We start from the raw sequence: 13,985 nt of genomic DNA on the forward strand, positions 1-13,985 counted from the left end.
AAACATGCATGAGACACCCAGAAGATGGTACACCGTGTGATCGGGAAAGGTTTCTAAAACGCACCTCATTTCTCATCTCCTTGTGCTCGGGTTCGCCATTCCAGCTGTTTTACTAGCAATCTCCCTCCTTGGAGAATCAGCACCTTTAACCTCCTGTTCCGTCCAGGTTGCCATTTGTCCTGAGGATGAACGGGAAGAGGGCGAAACAATGAGAGACTAGCTCTAGGTGTTGGGACAGGCACAGGTGACTCTATTTTCCCATCAGGAAGAAGAATTAACCACAGGCTCAGCCTGCCGCCCGGAACCAGAATAGGGCCTGAAGCAATCCTGCACTTTTGTGGCCAGCTCCCAAAAAAGCGAGTTGAAATATGGAGCTCAGGGGCACTGCAATTCACAAACCTGCCGAGTTATAAATGATAACTCTCGTCCACAAATATATTGAGGGAAGGCAACGAAGAGGATTTGAAAGCAAGGAAGAATTGAAGGAAACTGATTTTAGGAGGTAGATTCGAATCGCCTTTAAAGCACAGGAAAAGCGGCAAAACCTCGACAATGATGCCCTTGGCCAAAAAGGGCGTATGCGTTTTCTCCTGAATATATTCAGGAAAAAACGCATACGCCCTTTTTGGCCAACCAAGCAACCTGCAAAGGCAAATCAGCGCTACAAAGAAGTCTCGCTTCCCATCGGTCAAAAGGACCATGCTGAGTAAAGTGTCTAAACCAGAAATGCAGGGCAGGCCATGGAGAAACTGGAGCCTTGCTACGCTGATGGGCGGGATGTAAATTGCCAACAGGCACTCTGGAGAAGTGTACGGTGTGTCCTGAAACACCTAAAAAACTCAGTTTAGAGAGCATAGGGCACTTCCACTCATGGGCGTATAAATTGGGAAAACTAAAAATCAGCAAGACACAGGCACCCCAAAGTTTAGGGCTGCTCTGCTGACAAGAACCTCCACTGAGTTACACCTTAAATATCCCAGGAAAGAGAAAAATGGATAAAGACGTTGTGGTCCTTATGTACAATGGAATATCACTCAGCCATGAAATCAACGTCATAAGGCTAGTAGCAACATGATGAGTGGATTTAGGTACGACGATTCTAAGTGAAATAAGTCAAACAGAAAAAGACACTTATCATAAGATATCACTTATAGAGGGAATGTAAAAACCGCTACACTTGAACTGAATTACAAATCAGAACAGCGTCACACGTTTAGAAAACACACTATGGCTGCTTAACGGGAAAGGTGAGCTGGGGTGATGCGTAAAACAAGGGTTTCAATTTAGCTCAGATACCGTTCCATAAACCCAATATGTAATAGACAAGACCTACTCCTTGCTCAGTGAACTGGACTCAACACCCCCTATTCAACGCCCAAGAATATATCTGACTAGTAAGAATCTTAAAACCTATGTGTTGATATCCCTCTGTAAGTGAGTCAAGTGGGTGTAAAGCGGCCTAAACACAGCAGTGAAAAGCAGCTAAACCCCATTATAAAAATCAACTACTTTTAAAAACCCGTGAAACAAAGACAGTGAAAGAGAGAGAAATTCTTACAAAATTCGTTCAGGGGCTGTGATGCCACCTGGATTGACCATATCTAGACCCACTGCTGATTGAGACATATGGGTGAACACTCTTGGGGCTGAGAGGTTTCGTGAGGTTGGGTGAGCAAAAGCAGACCCTTTTAAGTAATACTGCGTGGTACCCATCCCATGGGTCCCAAATCTCCAGGTTCAAGGGCATCTTCCTACATCGAAAACATGCATGAGACACCCAGAAGATGGTACACCGTGTGATCGGGAAAGGTTTCTAAAACGCACCTCATTTCTCATCTCCTTGTGCTCGGGTTCGCCATTCCAGCCGTTTTACTAGCAATCTCCCTCCTTGGAGAATCAGCACCTTTAACGTCCTGTTCCGTCCAGGTTGCCATTTGTCCTGAGGATGAACGGGAAGAGGGCGAAACAATGAGAGACTAGCTCTAGGTGTTGGGACAGGCACAGGTCACTCTATTTTCCCATCAGGAAGAAGAATTAACCACAGGCTCAGCCTGCCCCCCCGGAACCAGAATAGGGCCTGAAGCAATCCTGCGCTTTTGCGGCCTGCTCACAAAAATGCGAGTTGAAAAACGTAGCCCAGGGGCACTGCAATTCACAAACCTGCAGAGTTATCAATGATAACTCTCGTCCACAAATATATTGAGGGAAGGCAACGAAAAGGATTTGAAAGCAAGGCAGAATTGCAGGAAACTGATTTCAGGAGGTAGAATCGAATCGCCTTTAAAGCACAGGAAAAGCGGCAAAACCTCGACAATGATGCCCTTGGCCAAAAAGGGCGTATGCGTTTTTTCCTGAATATATTCAGGAAAAAACGCATACGCCCTTTTTGGCCAACCAAGCAACCTGGAAAGGCAAATCAGCGCTACAAAGAAGTCTTGCTTCCCATCGGTCAAAAGGGCCGTGCTGTATAAACTGTCAAAACCAGGAATGCAGGACAGGCCATGAAGAAACGGGAGCCTTCCTACGCTGATGGGCGGGATGTCAATTGCCAACAGCCACTCTGGAGAAGTGTACAGTGTGTCCTGAAACACCTAAAAAACTCAGCTTAGAGAGCATAGGGCACTTCCACTCATGGGCGTATAAATTGGGAAAACTAAAAATCAGCAAGACACAGGCACCCCAAAGTTTAGGGCTGCTCTGCTGACAAGAACCTCCACTGAGTTACACCTTAAATATCCCAGGAAAGAGAAAAATGGATAAAGACGTTGTGGTCCTTATGTACAATGGAATATCACTCAGCCATGAAATCTACGTCATAAGGCTAGTAGCAGCTTGATGAGTGGATTTAGGTACGACGATTCTAAGTGAAATAAGTCAAACAGAAAAAGACACTTATCATAAGATATCACTTATAAAGGGAATGTAAAAACCGCTACACTTGAACTGAATTACAAAACAGAACAGAGTCACACGTTTAGAAAACACACTATGGCTGCTTAACGGGAAAGGTGAGCTGGGGTGATGCGTAAAAGAAGGGTTTCAAATTAGCTCAGATACCGTTCCATAAACCCAATATGTAATAGACAAGACCTACTCCTTGCTCAGTGAACTGGACTCAACACCCCCTATTCAACGCCCAAGAATATATCTGACTAGTAAGAATCTTAAAACCTATGTGTTGATATCCCTCTGTAAGTGAGTCAAGTGGGTGTAAAGCGGCCTAAACACAGCAGTGAAAAGCAGCTAAACCCCATTATAAAAATCAACTACTTTTAAAAACCCGTGAAACAAAGACAGTGAAAGAGAGACAAATTCTTACAAAATTCGTTCAGGGGCTGTGATGCCACCTGGATTGACCATATCTAGACCCACTGCTGATTGAGACATATGGGTGAACACTCTTGGGGCTGAGAGGTTTCGTGAGGTTGGGTGAGCAAAAGCAGACCCTTTTAAGTAATACTGCGTGGTACCCATCCCATGGGTCCCAAATCTCCAGGTTCAAGGGCATCTTCCTACATCGAAAACATGCATGAGACACCCAGAAGATGGTACACCGTGTGATCGGGAAAGGTTTCTAAAACGCACCTCATTTCTCATCTCTTGTGCTCGGGTTCGCCATTCCAGCCGTTTTACTAGCAATCTCCCTCCTTGGAGAATCAGCACCTTTAACCTCCTGTTCCGTCCAGGTTGCCATTTGTCCTGAGGATGAACGGGAAGAGGGCGAAACAATGAGAGACTAGCTCTAGGTGTTGGGACAGGCACAGGTCACTCTATTTTCCCATCAGGAAGAAGAATTAACCACAGGCTCAGCCTGACGACCGGAACCAGAATAGGGCCTGAAGCAATCCTGCGCTTTTGCGGCCAGCTCCCAGAAAAGCGAGTTGAAAAATGGAGCTCAGGGGCACTGCAATTCAAAAACCTGCAGAGTTATAAATGATAACTCTCGTCCACAAATATATTGAGGGAAGGCAACGAAGAGGATTTGAAAGCAAGGAAGAATTGAAGGAAACTGATTTCAGGAGGTAGATTCGAATCGCCTTTAAAGCACAGGAAAAGCGGCAAAACCTCGACAATGATGCCCTTGGCCAAAAAGGGCGTATGCGTTTTCTCCTGAATATATTCAGGAAAAAACGCATACGCCCTTTTTGGCCAACCAAGCAACCTGCAAAGGCAAATCAGCGCTACAAAGAAGTCTCGCTTCCCATCGGTGAAAAGGACCATGCTGAGTAAAGTGTCTAAACCAGAAATGCAGGGCAGGCCATGGAGAAACGGGAGCCTTGCTACGCTGATGGGCGGGATGTAAATTGCCAACAGGCACTCTGGAGAAGTGTACGGTGTGTCCTGAAACACCTAAAAAACTCAGCTTAGAGAGCATAGGGCACTTCCACTCATGGGCGTATAAATTGGGAAAACTAAAAATCAGCAAGACACAGGCACCCCAAAGTTTAGGGCTGCTCTTCTGACAAGAACCTCCACTGAGTTACACCTTAAATATCCCAGGAAAGAGAAAAATGGTTAAAGACGTTGTGGTCCTTATGTACAATGGAATATCACTCAGCCATGAAATCAACGTCATAAGGCTAGTAGCAACATGATGAGTGGATTTAGGTACGACGATTCTAAGTGAAATAAGTCAAACAGAAAAAGACACTTATCATAAGATATCACTTATAGAGGGAATGTAAAAACCGCTACACTTGAACTGAATTACAAATCAGAACAGCGTCACACGTTTAGAAAACACACTATGGCTGCTTAACGGGAAAGGTGAGCTGGGGTGATGCGTAAAACAAGGGTTTCAATTTGGCTCAGATACCGTTCCATAAACCCAATATGTAATAGACAAGACCTACTCCTTGCTCAGTGAACTGGACTCAACACCCCCTATTCAACGCCCAAGAATATATCTGACTAGTAAGAATCTTAAAACCTATGTGTTGATATCCCTCTGTAAGTGAGTCAAGTGGGTGTAAAGCGGCCTAAACACAGCAGTGAAAAGCAGCTAAACCCCATTATAAAAATCAACTACTTTTAAAAACCCGTGAAACAAAGACAGTGAAAGAGAGAGAAATTCTTACAAAATTCGTTCAGGGGCTGTGATGCCACCTGGATTGACCATATCTAGACCCACTGCTGATTGAGACATATGGGTGAACACTCTTGGGGCTGAGAGGTTTGGTGAGGTTGGGTGAGCAAAAGCAGACCCTTTTAAGTAATACTGCGTGGTACCCATCCCATGGGTCCCAAATCTCCAGGTTCAAGGGCATCTTCCTACATCGAAAACATGCATGAGACACCCAGAAGATGGTACACCGTGTGATCGGGAAAGGTTTCTAAAACGCACCTCATTTCTCATCTCCTTGTGCTCGGGTTCGCCATTCCAGCCGTTTTACTAGCAATCTCCCTCCTTGGAGAATCAGCACCTTTAACCTCCTGTTCCGTCCAGGTTGCCATTTGTCCTGAGGATGAACGGGAAGAGGGCGAAACAATGAGAGACTAGCTCTAGGTGTTGGGACAGGCACAGGTCACTCTATTTTCCCATCAGGAAGAAGAATTAACCACAGGCTCAGCCTGCCGCCCGGAACCAGAATAGGGCCTGAAGCAATCCTGCACTTTTGTGGCCAGCTCCCAAAAAAGCGAGTTGAAATATGGAGCTCAGGGGCACTGCAATTCACAAACCTGCAGAGTTATAAATGATAACTCTCGTCCACAAATATATTGAGGGAAGGCAATGAAGAGGATTTGAAAGCAAAGAAGAATTGAAGGAAACTGATTTTAGGAGGTAGATTCGAATCGCCTTTAAAGCACAGGAAAAGCGGCAAAACCTCGACAATGATGCCCTTGGCCAAAAAGGGCGTATGCGTTTTCTCCTGAATATATTCAGGAAAAAACGCATACGCCCTTTTTGGCCAACCAAGCAACCTGCAAACGCAAATCAGCGCTACAAAGAAGTCTCGCTTCCCATCGGTCAAAAGGACCATGCTGAGTAAAGTGTCTAAACCAGAAATGCAGGGCAGGCCATGGAGAAACTGGAGCCTTGCTACGCTGATGGGCGGGATGTAAATTGCCAACAGGCACTCTGGAGAAGTGTACGGTGTGTCCTGAAACACCTAAAAAACTCAGCTTAGAGAGCATAGGGCACTTCCACTCATGGGCGTATAAATTGGGAAAACTAAAAATCAGCAAGACACAGGCACCCCAAAGTTTAGGGCTGCTCTGCTGACAAGAACCTCCACTGAGTTACACCTTAAATATCCCAGGAAAGAGAAAAATGGATAAAGACGTTGTGGTCCTTATGTACAATGGAATATCACTCAGCCATGAAATCAACGTCATAAGGCTAGTAGCAACATGATGAGTGGATTTAGGTACGACGATTCTAAGTGAAATAAGTCAAACAGAAAAAGACACTTATCATAAGATATCACTTATAGAGGGAATGTAAAAACCGCTACACTTGAACTGAATTACAAAACAGAACAGAGTCACACGTTTAGAAAACACACTATGGCTGCTTAACGGGAAAGGTGAGGTGGGGTGATGCGTAAAACAAGGGTTTCAAATTAGCTCAGATACCGTTCCATAAACCCAATATGTAATAGACAAGACCTACTCCTTGCTCAGTGAACTGGACTCAACACCCCCTATTCAACGCCCAAGAATATATCTGACTAGTAAGAATCTTAAAACCTATGTGTTGATATCCCTCTGTAAGTGAGTCAAGTGGGTGTAAAGCGGCCTAAACACAGCAGTGAAAAGCAGCTAAACCCCATTATAAAAATCAACTACTTTTAAAAACCCGTGAAACAAAGACAGTGAAAGAGAGACAAATTCTTACAAAATTCGTTCAGGGGCTGTGATGCCACCTGGATTGACCATATCTAGACCCACTGCTGATTGAGACATAAGGGTGGACACTCTTGCGGCTTAGAGTATTGGTGAGGTTGGGTGAGCAAACACAGACCCTTTAAAGTAATACTGCGGGGTACCCATCCCATGGGTCCCAAATCTCCAGGTTCAAGGGCATCTTCCTACATCGAAAACATGCATGAGAAACCCAGAAGATGGTACACCGTGTGATCGGGAAAGGTTTCCAAAACGCACCTCATTTCTCATCTCCTTGTGCTCGGGTTCGCCATTCCAGCCGTTTTACTAGCAATCTCCCTCCTTGGAGAATCAGCACCTTTCACCTCCTGTTCCGTACAGGTAGCCATTTGTCCTGAGGATGAACGGGAAGAGGGGGAACCAATGAGAGACTAGCTCTAGGTGTTGGGACAGGCACAGGTCACTCTATTTTCCCATCAGGAAGAAGAATTAACCACAGGCTCAGCCTGCCCCCCCGGAACCAGAATAGGGCCTGAAGCAATCCTGCGCTTTTGCGGCCTGCTCCCAAAAATGCGAGTTGAAAAACGTAGCCCAGGGGCACTGCAATTCACAAACCTGCAGAGTTATCAATGATAACTCTCGTCCACAAATATATTGAGGGAAGGCAACGAAAAGGATTTGAAAGCAAGGCAGAATTGCAGGAAACTGATTTCAGGAGGTAGAATCGAATCGCCTTTAAAGCACAGGAAAAGCGGCAAAACCTCGACAATGATGCCCTTGGCCAAAAAGGGCGTATGCGTTTTTTCCTGAATATATTCAGGAAAAAACGCATACGCCCTTTTTGGCCAACCAAGCAACCTGGAAAGGCAAATCAGCGCTACAAAGAAGTCTTGCTTCCCATCGGTCAAAAGGGCCGTGCTGTATAAACTGTCAAAACCAGGAATGCAGGACAGGCCATGAAGAAACGGGAGCCTTCCTACGCTGATGGGCGGGATGTCAATTGCCAACAGCCACTCTGGAGAAGTGTACGGTGTGTCCTGAAACACCTAAAAAACTCAGCTTAGAGAGCATAGGGCACTTCCACACATGGGCGTATAAATTGGGAAAACTAAAAATCAGCAAGACACAGGCACCCCAAAGTTTAGGGCTGCTCTGCTGACAAGAACCTCCACTGAGTTACACCTTAAATATCCCAGGAAAGAGAAAAATGGATAAAGACGTTGTGGTCCTTATGTACAATGGAATATCACTCAGCCATGAAATCTACGTCATAAGGCTAGTAGCAGCTTGATGAGTGGATTTAGGTACGACGATTCTAAGTGAAATAAGTCAAACAGAAAACGACACTTACCATAAGATATCACTTATAAAGGGAATGTAAAAACCGCTACACTTGAACTGAATTACAAAACAGAACAGAGTCACACGTTTAGAAAACACACTATGGCTGCTTAACGGGAAAGGTGAGCTGGGGTGATGCGTAAAACAAGGGTTTCAATTTAGCTCAGATACCGTTCCATAAACCCAATATGTAATAGACAAGACCTACTCCTTGCTCAGTGAACTGGACTCAACACCCCCTATTCAACGCCCAAGAATATATCTGACTAGTAAGAATCTTAAAACCTATGTGTTGATATCCCTCTGTAAGTGAGTCAAGTGGGTGTAAAGCGGCCTAAACACAGCAGTGAAAAGCAGCTAAACCCCATTATAAAAATCAACTACTTTTAAAAACCCGTGAAACAAAGACAGTGAAAGAGAGAGAAATTCTTACAAAATTCGTTCAGGGGCTGTGATGCCACCTGGATTGACCATATCTAGACCCACTGCTGATTGAGACATATGGGTGAACACTCTTGGGGCTGAGAGGTTTGGTGAGGTTGGGTGAGCAAAAGCAGACCCTTTTAAGTAATACTGCGTGGTACCCATCCCATGGGTCCCAAATCTCCAGGTTCAAGGGCATCTTCCTACATCGAAAACATGCATGAGACACCCAGAAGATGGTACACCGTGTGATCGGGAAAGGTTTCTAAAACGCACCTCATTTCTCATCTCCTTGTGCTCGGGTTCGCCATTCCAGCCGTTTTACTAGCAATCTCCCTCCTTGGAGAATCAGCACCTTTAACCTCCTGTTCCGTCCAGGTTGCCATTTGTCCTGAGGATGAACGGGAAGAGGGCGAAACAATGAGAGACTAGCTCTAGGTGTTGGGACAGGCACAGGTCACTCTATTTTCCCATCAGGAAGAAGAATTAACCACAGGCTCAGCCTGCCGCCCGGAACCAGAATAGGGCCTGAAGCAATCCTGCACTTTTGTGGCCAGCTCCCAAAAAAGCGAGTTGAAATATGGAGCTCAGGGGCACTGCAATTCACAAACCTGCAGAGTTATAAATGATAACTCTCGTCCACAAATATATTGAGGGAAGGCAATGAAGAGGATTTGAAAGCAAAGAAGAATTGAAGGAAACTGATTTTAGGAGGTAGATTCGAATCGCCTTTAAAGCACAGGAAAAGCGGCAAAACCTCGACAATGATGCCCTTGGCCAAAAAGGGCGTATGCGTTTTCTCCTGAATATATTCAGGAAAAAACGCATACGCCCTTTTTGGCCAACCAAGCAACCTGCAAACGCAAATCAGCGCTACAAAGAAGTCTCGCTTCCCATCGGTCAAAAGGACCATGCTGAGTAAAGTGTCTAAACCAGAAATGCAGGGCAGGCCATGGAGAAACTGGAGCCTTGCTACGCTGATGGGCGGGATGTAAATTGCCAACAGGCACTCTGGAGAAGTGTACGGTGTGTCCTGAAACACCTAAAAAACTCAGCTTAGAGAGCATAGGGCACTTCCACTCATGGGCGTATAAATTGGGAAAACTAAAAATCAGCAAGACACAGGCACCCCAAAGTTTAGGGCTGCTCTGCTGACAAGAACCTCCACTGAGTTACACCTTAAATATCCCAGGAAAGAGAAAAATGGATAAAGACGTTGTGGTCCTTATGTACAATGGAATATCACTCAGCCATGAAATCAACGTCATAAGGCTAGTAGCAACATGATGAGTGGATTTAGGTACGACGATTCTAAGTGAAATAAGTCAAACAGAAAAAGACACTTATCATAAGATATCACTTATAGAGGGAATGTAAAAACCGCTACACTTGAACTGAATTACAAAACAGAACAGAGTCACACGTTTAGAAAACACACTATGGCTGCTTAACGGGAAAGGTGAGGTGGGGTGATGCGTAAAACAAGGGTTTCAAATTAGCTCAGATACCGTTCCATAAACCCAATATGTAATAGACAAGACCTACTCCTTGCTCAGTGAACTGGACTCAACACCCCCTATTCAACGCCCAAGAATATATCTGACTAGTAAGAATCTTAAAACCTATGTGTTGATATCCCTCTGTAAGTGAGTCAAGTGGGTGTAAAGCGGCCTAAACACAGCAGTGAAAAGCAGCTAAACCCCATTATAAAAATCAACTACTTTTAAAAACCCGTGAAACAAAGACAGTGAAAGAGAGACAAATTCTTACAAAATTCGTTCAGGGGCTGTGATGCCACCTGGATTGACCATATCTAGACCCACTGCTGATTGAGACATAAGGGTGGACACTCTTGCGGCTTAGAGTATTGGTGAGGTTGGGTGAGCAAACACAGACCCTTTAAAGTAATACTGCGGGGTACCCATCCCATGGGTCCCAAATCTCCAGGTTCAAGGGCATCTTCCTACATCGAAAACATGCATGAGAAACCCAGAAGATGGTACACCGTGTGATCGGGAAAGGTTTCCAAAACGCACCTCATTTCTCATCTCCTTGTGCTCGGGTTCGCCATTCCAGCCGTTTTACTAGCAATCTCCCTCCTTGGAGAATCAGCACCTTTCACCTCCTGTTCCGTACAGGTAGCCATTTGTCCTGAGGATGAACGGGAAGAGGGGGAACCAATGAGAGACTAGCTCTAGGTGTTGGGACAGGCACAGGTCACTCTATTTTCCCATCAGGAAGAAGAATTAACCACAGGCTCAGCCTGCCCCCCCGGAACCAGAATAGGGCCTGAAGCAATCCTGCGCTTTTGCGGCCTGCTCCCAAAAATGCGAGTTGAAAAACGTAGCCCAGGGGCACTGCAATTCACAAACCTGCAGAGTTATCAATGATAACTCTCGTCCACAAATATATTGAGGGAAGGCAACGAAAAGGATTTGAAAGCAAGGCAGAATTGCAGGAAACTGATTTCAGGAGGTAGAATCGAATCGCCTTTAAAGCACAGGAAAAGCGGCAAAACCTCGACAATGATGCCCTTGGCCAAAAAGGGCGTATGCGTTTTTTCCTGAATATATTCAGGAAAAAACGCATACGCCCTTTTTGGCCAACCAAGCAACCTGGAAAGGCAAATCAGCGCTACAAAGAAGTCTTGCTTCCCATCGGTCAAAAGGGCCGTGCTGTATAAACTGTCAAAACCAGGAATGCAGGACAGGCCATGAAGAAACGGGAGCCTTCCTACGCTGATGGGCGGGATGTCAATTGCCAACAGCCACTCTGGAGAAGTGTACGGTGTGTCCTGAAACACCTAAAAAACTCAGCTTAGAGAGCATAGGGCACTTCCACACATGGGCGTATAAATTGGGAAAACTAAAAATCAGCAAGACACAGGCACCCCAAAGTTTAGGGCTGCTCTGCTGACAAGAACCTCCACTGAGTTACACCTTAAATATCCCAGGAAAGAGAAAAATGGATAAAGACGTTGTGGTCCTTATGTACAATGGAATATCACTCAGCCATGAAATCTACGTCATAAGGCTAGTAGCAGCTTGATGAGTGGATTTAGGTACGACGATTCTAAGTGAAATAAGTCAAACAGAAAACGACACTTACCATAAGATATCACTTATAAAGGGAATGTAAAAACCGCTACACTTGAACTGAATTACAAAACAGAACAGAGTCACACGTTTAGAAAACACACTATGGCTGCTTAACGGGAAAGGTGAGGTGGGGTGATGCGTAAAAGAAGGGTTTCAAATTAGCTCAGATACCATTCCATAAACCCAATATGTAATAGACAAGACCTACTCCTTGCTCAGTGAACTGGACTCAACACCCCCTATTCAACGCCCAAGAATATATCTGACTAGTAAGAATCTTAAAACCTATGTGTTGATATCCCTCTGTAAGTGAGTCAAGTGGGTGTAAAGCGGCCTAAACACAGCAGTGAAAAGCAGCTAAACCCCATTATAAAAATCAACTACTTTTAAAAACCCGTGAAACAAAGACAGTGAAAGAGAGACAAATTCTTACAAAATTCGTTCAGGGGCTGTGATGCCACCTGGATTGACCATATCTAGACCCACTGCTGATTGAGACATATGGGTGAACACTCTTGGGGCTGAGAGGTTTGGTGAGGTTGGGTGAGCAAAAGCAGACCCTTTTAAGTAATACTGCGTGGTACCCATCCCATGGGTCCCAAATCTCCAGGTTCAAGGGCATCTTCCTACATCGAAAACATGCATGAGACACCCAGAAGATGGTACACCGTGTGATCGGGAAAGGTTTCTAAAACGCACCTCATTTCTCATCTCCTTGTGCTCGGGTTCGCCATTCCAGCCGTTTTACTAGCAATCTCCCTCCTTGGAGAATCAGCACCTTTAACCTCCTGTTCCGTCCAGGTTGCCATTTGTCCTGAGGATGAACGGGAAGAGGGCGAAACAATGAGAGACTAGCTCTAGGTGTTGGGACAGGCACAGGTCACTCTATTTTCCCATCAGGAAGAAGAATTAACCACAGGCTCAGCCTGCCCCCCCGGAACCAGAATAGGGCCTGAAGCAATCCTGCGCTTTTGCGGCCTGCTCACAAAAATGCGAGTTGAAAAACGTAGCCCAGGGGCACTGCAATTCACAAACCTGCAGAGTTATCAATGATAACTCTCGTCCACAAATATATTGAGGGAAGGCAACGAAAAGGATTTGAAAGCAAGGCAGAATTGCAGGAAACTGATTTCAGGAGGTAGAATCGAATCGCCTTTAAAGCACAGGAAAAGCGGCAAAACCTCGACAATGATGCCCTTGGCCAAAAAGGGCGTATGCGTTTTTTCCTGAATATATTCAGGAAAAAACGCATACGCCCTTTTTGGCCAACCAAGCAACCTGGAAAGGCAAATCAGCGCTACAAAGAAGTCTTGCTTCCCATCGGTCAAAAGGGCCGTGCTGTATAAACTGTCAAAACCAGGAATGCAGGACAGGCCATGAAGAAACGGGAGCCTTCCTACGCTGATGGGCGGGATGTCAATTGCCAACAGCCACTCTGGAGAAGTGTACAGTGTGTCCTGAAACACCTAAAAAACTCAGCTTAGAGAGCATAGGGCACTTCCACTCATGGGCGTATAAATTGGGAAAAATAAAAATCAGCAAGACACAGGCACCCCAAAGTTTAGGGCTGCTCTGCTGACAAGAACCTCCACTGAGTTACACCTTAAATATCCCAGGAAAGAGAAAAATGGATAAAGACGTTGTGGTCCTTATGTACAATGGAATATCACTCAGCCATGAAATCTACGTCATAAGGCTAGTAGCAGCTTGATGAGTGGATTTAGGTACGACGATTCTAAGTGAAATAAGTCAAACAGAAAAAGACACTTATCATAAGATATCACTTATAAAGGGAATGTAAAAACCGCTACACTTGAACTGAATTACAAAACAGAACAGAGTCACACGTTTAGAAAACACACTATGGCTGCTTAACGGGAAAGGTGAGCTGGGGTGATGCGTAAAAGAAGGGTTTCAAATTAGCTCAGATACCGTTCCATAAACCCAATATGTAATAGACAAGACCTACTCCTTGCTCAGTGAACTGGACTCAACACCCCCTATTCAACGCCCAAGAATATATCTGACTAGTAAGAATCTTAAAACCTATGTGTTGATATCCCTCTGTAAGTGAGTCAAGTGGGTGTAAAGCGGCCTAAACACAGCAGTGAAAAGCAGCTAAACCCCATTATAAAAATCAACTACTTTTAAAAACCCGTGAAACAAAGACAGTGAAAGAGAGACAAATTCTTACAAAATTCGTTCAGGGGCTGTGATGCCACCTGGATTGACCATATCTAGACCCACTGCTGATTGAGACATATGGGTGAACACTCTTGGGGCTGAGAGGTTTCGTGA

This window comes from Eschrichtius robustus, chromosome 1, assembly GCF_028021215.1.
Source record: "Eschrichtius robustus isolate mEscRob2 chromosome 1, mEscRob2.pri, whole genome shotgun sequence".
NCBI lineage: Eukaryota > Metazoa > Chordata > Mammalia > Artiodactyla > Eschrichtiidae > Eschrichtius > Eschrichtius robustus.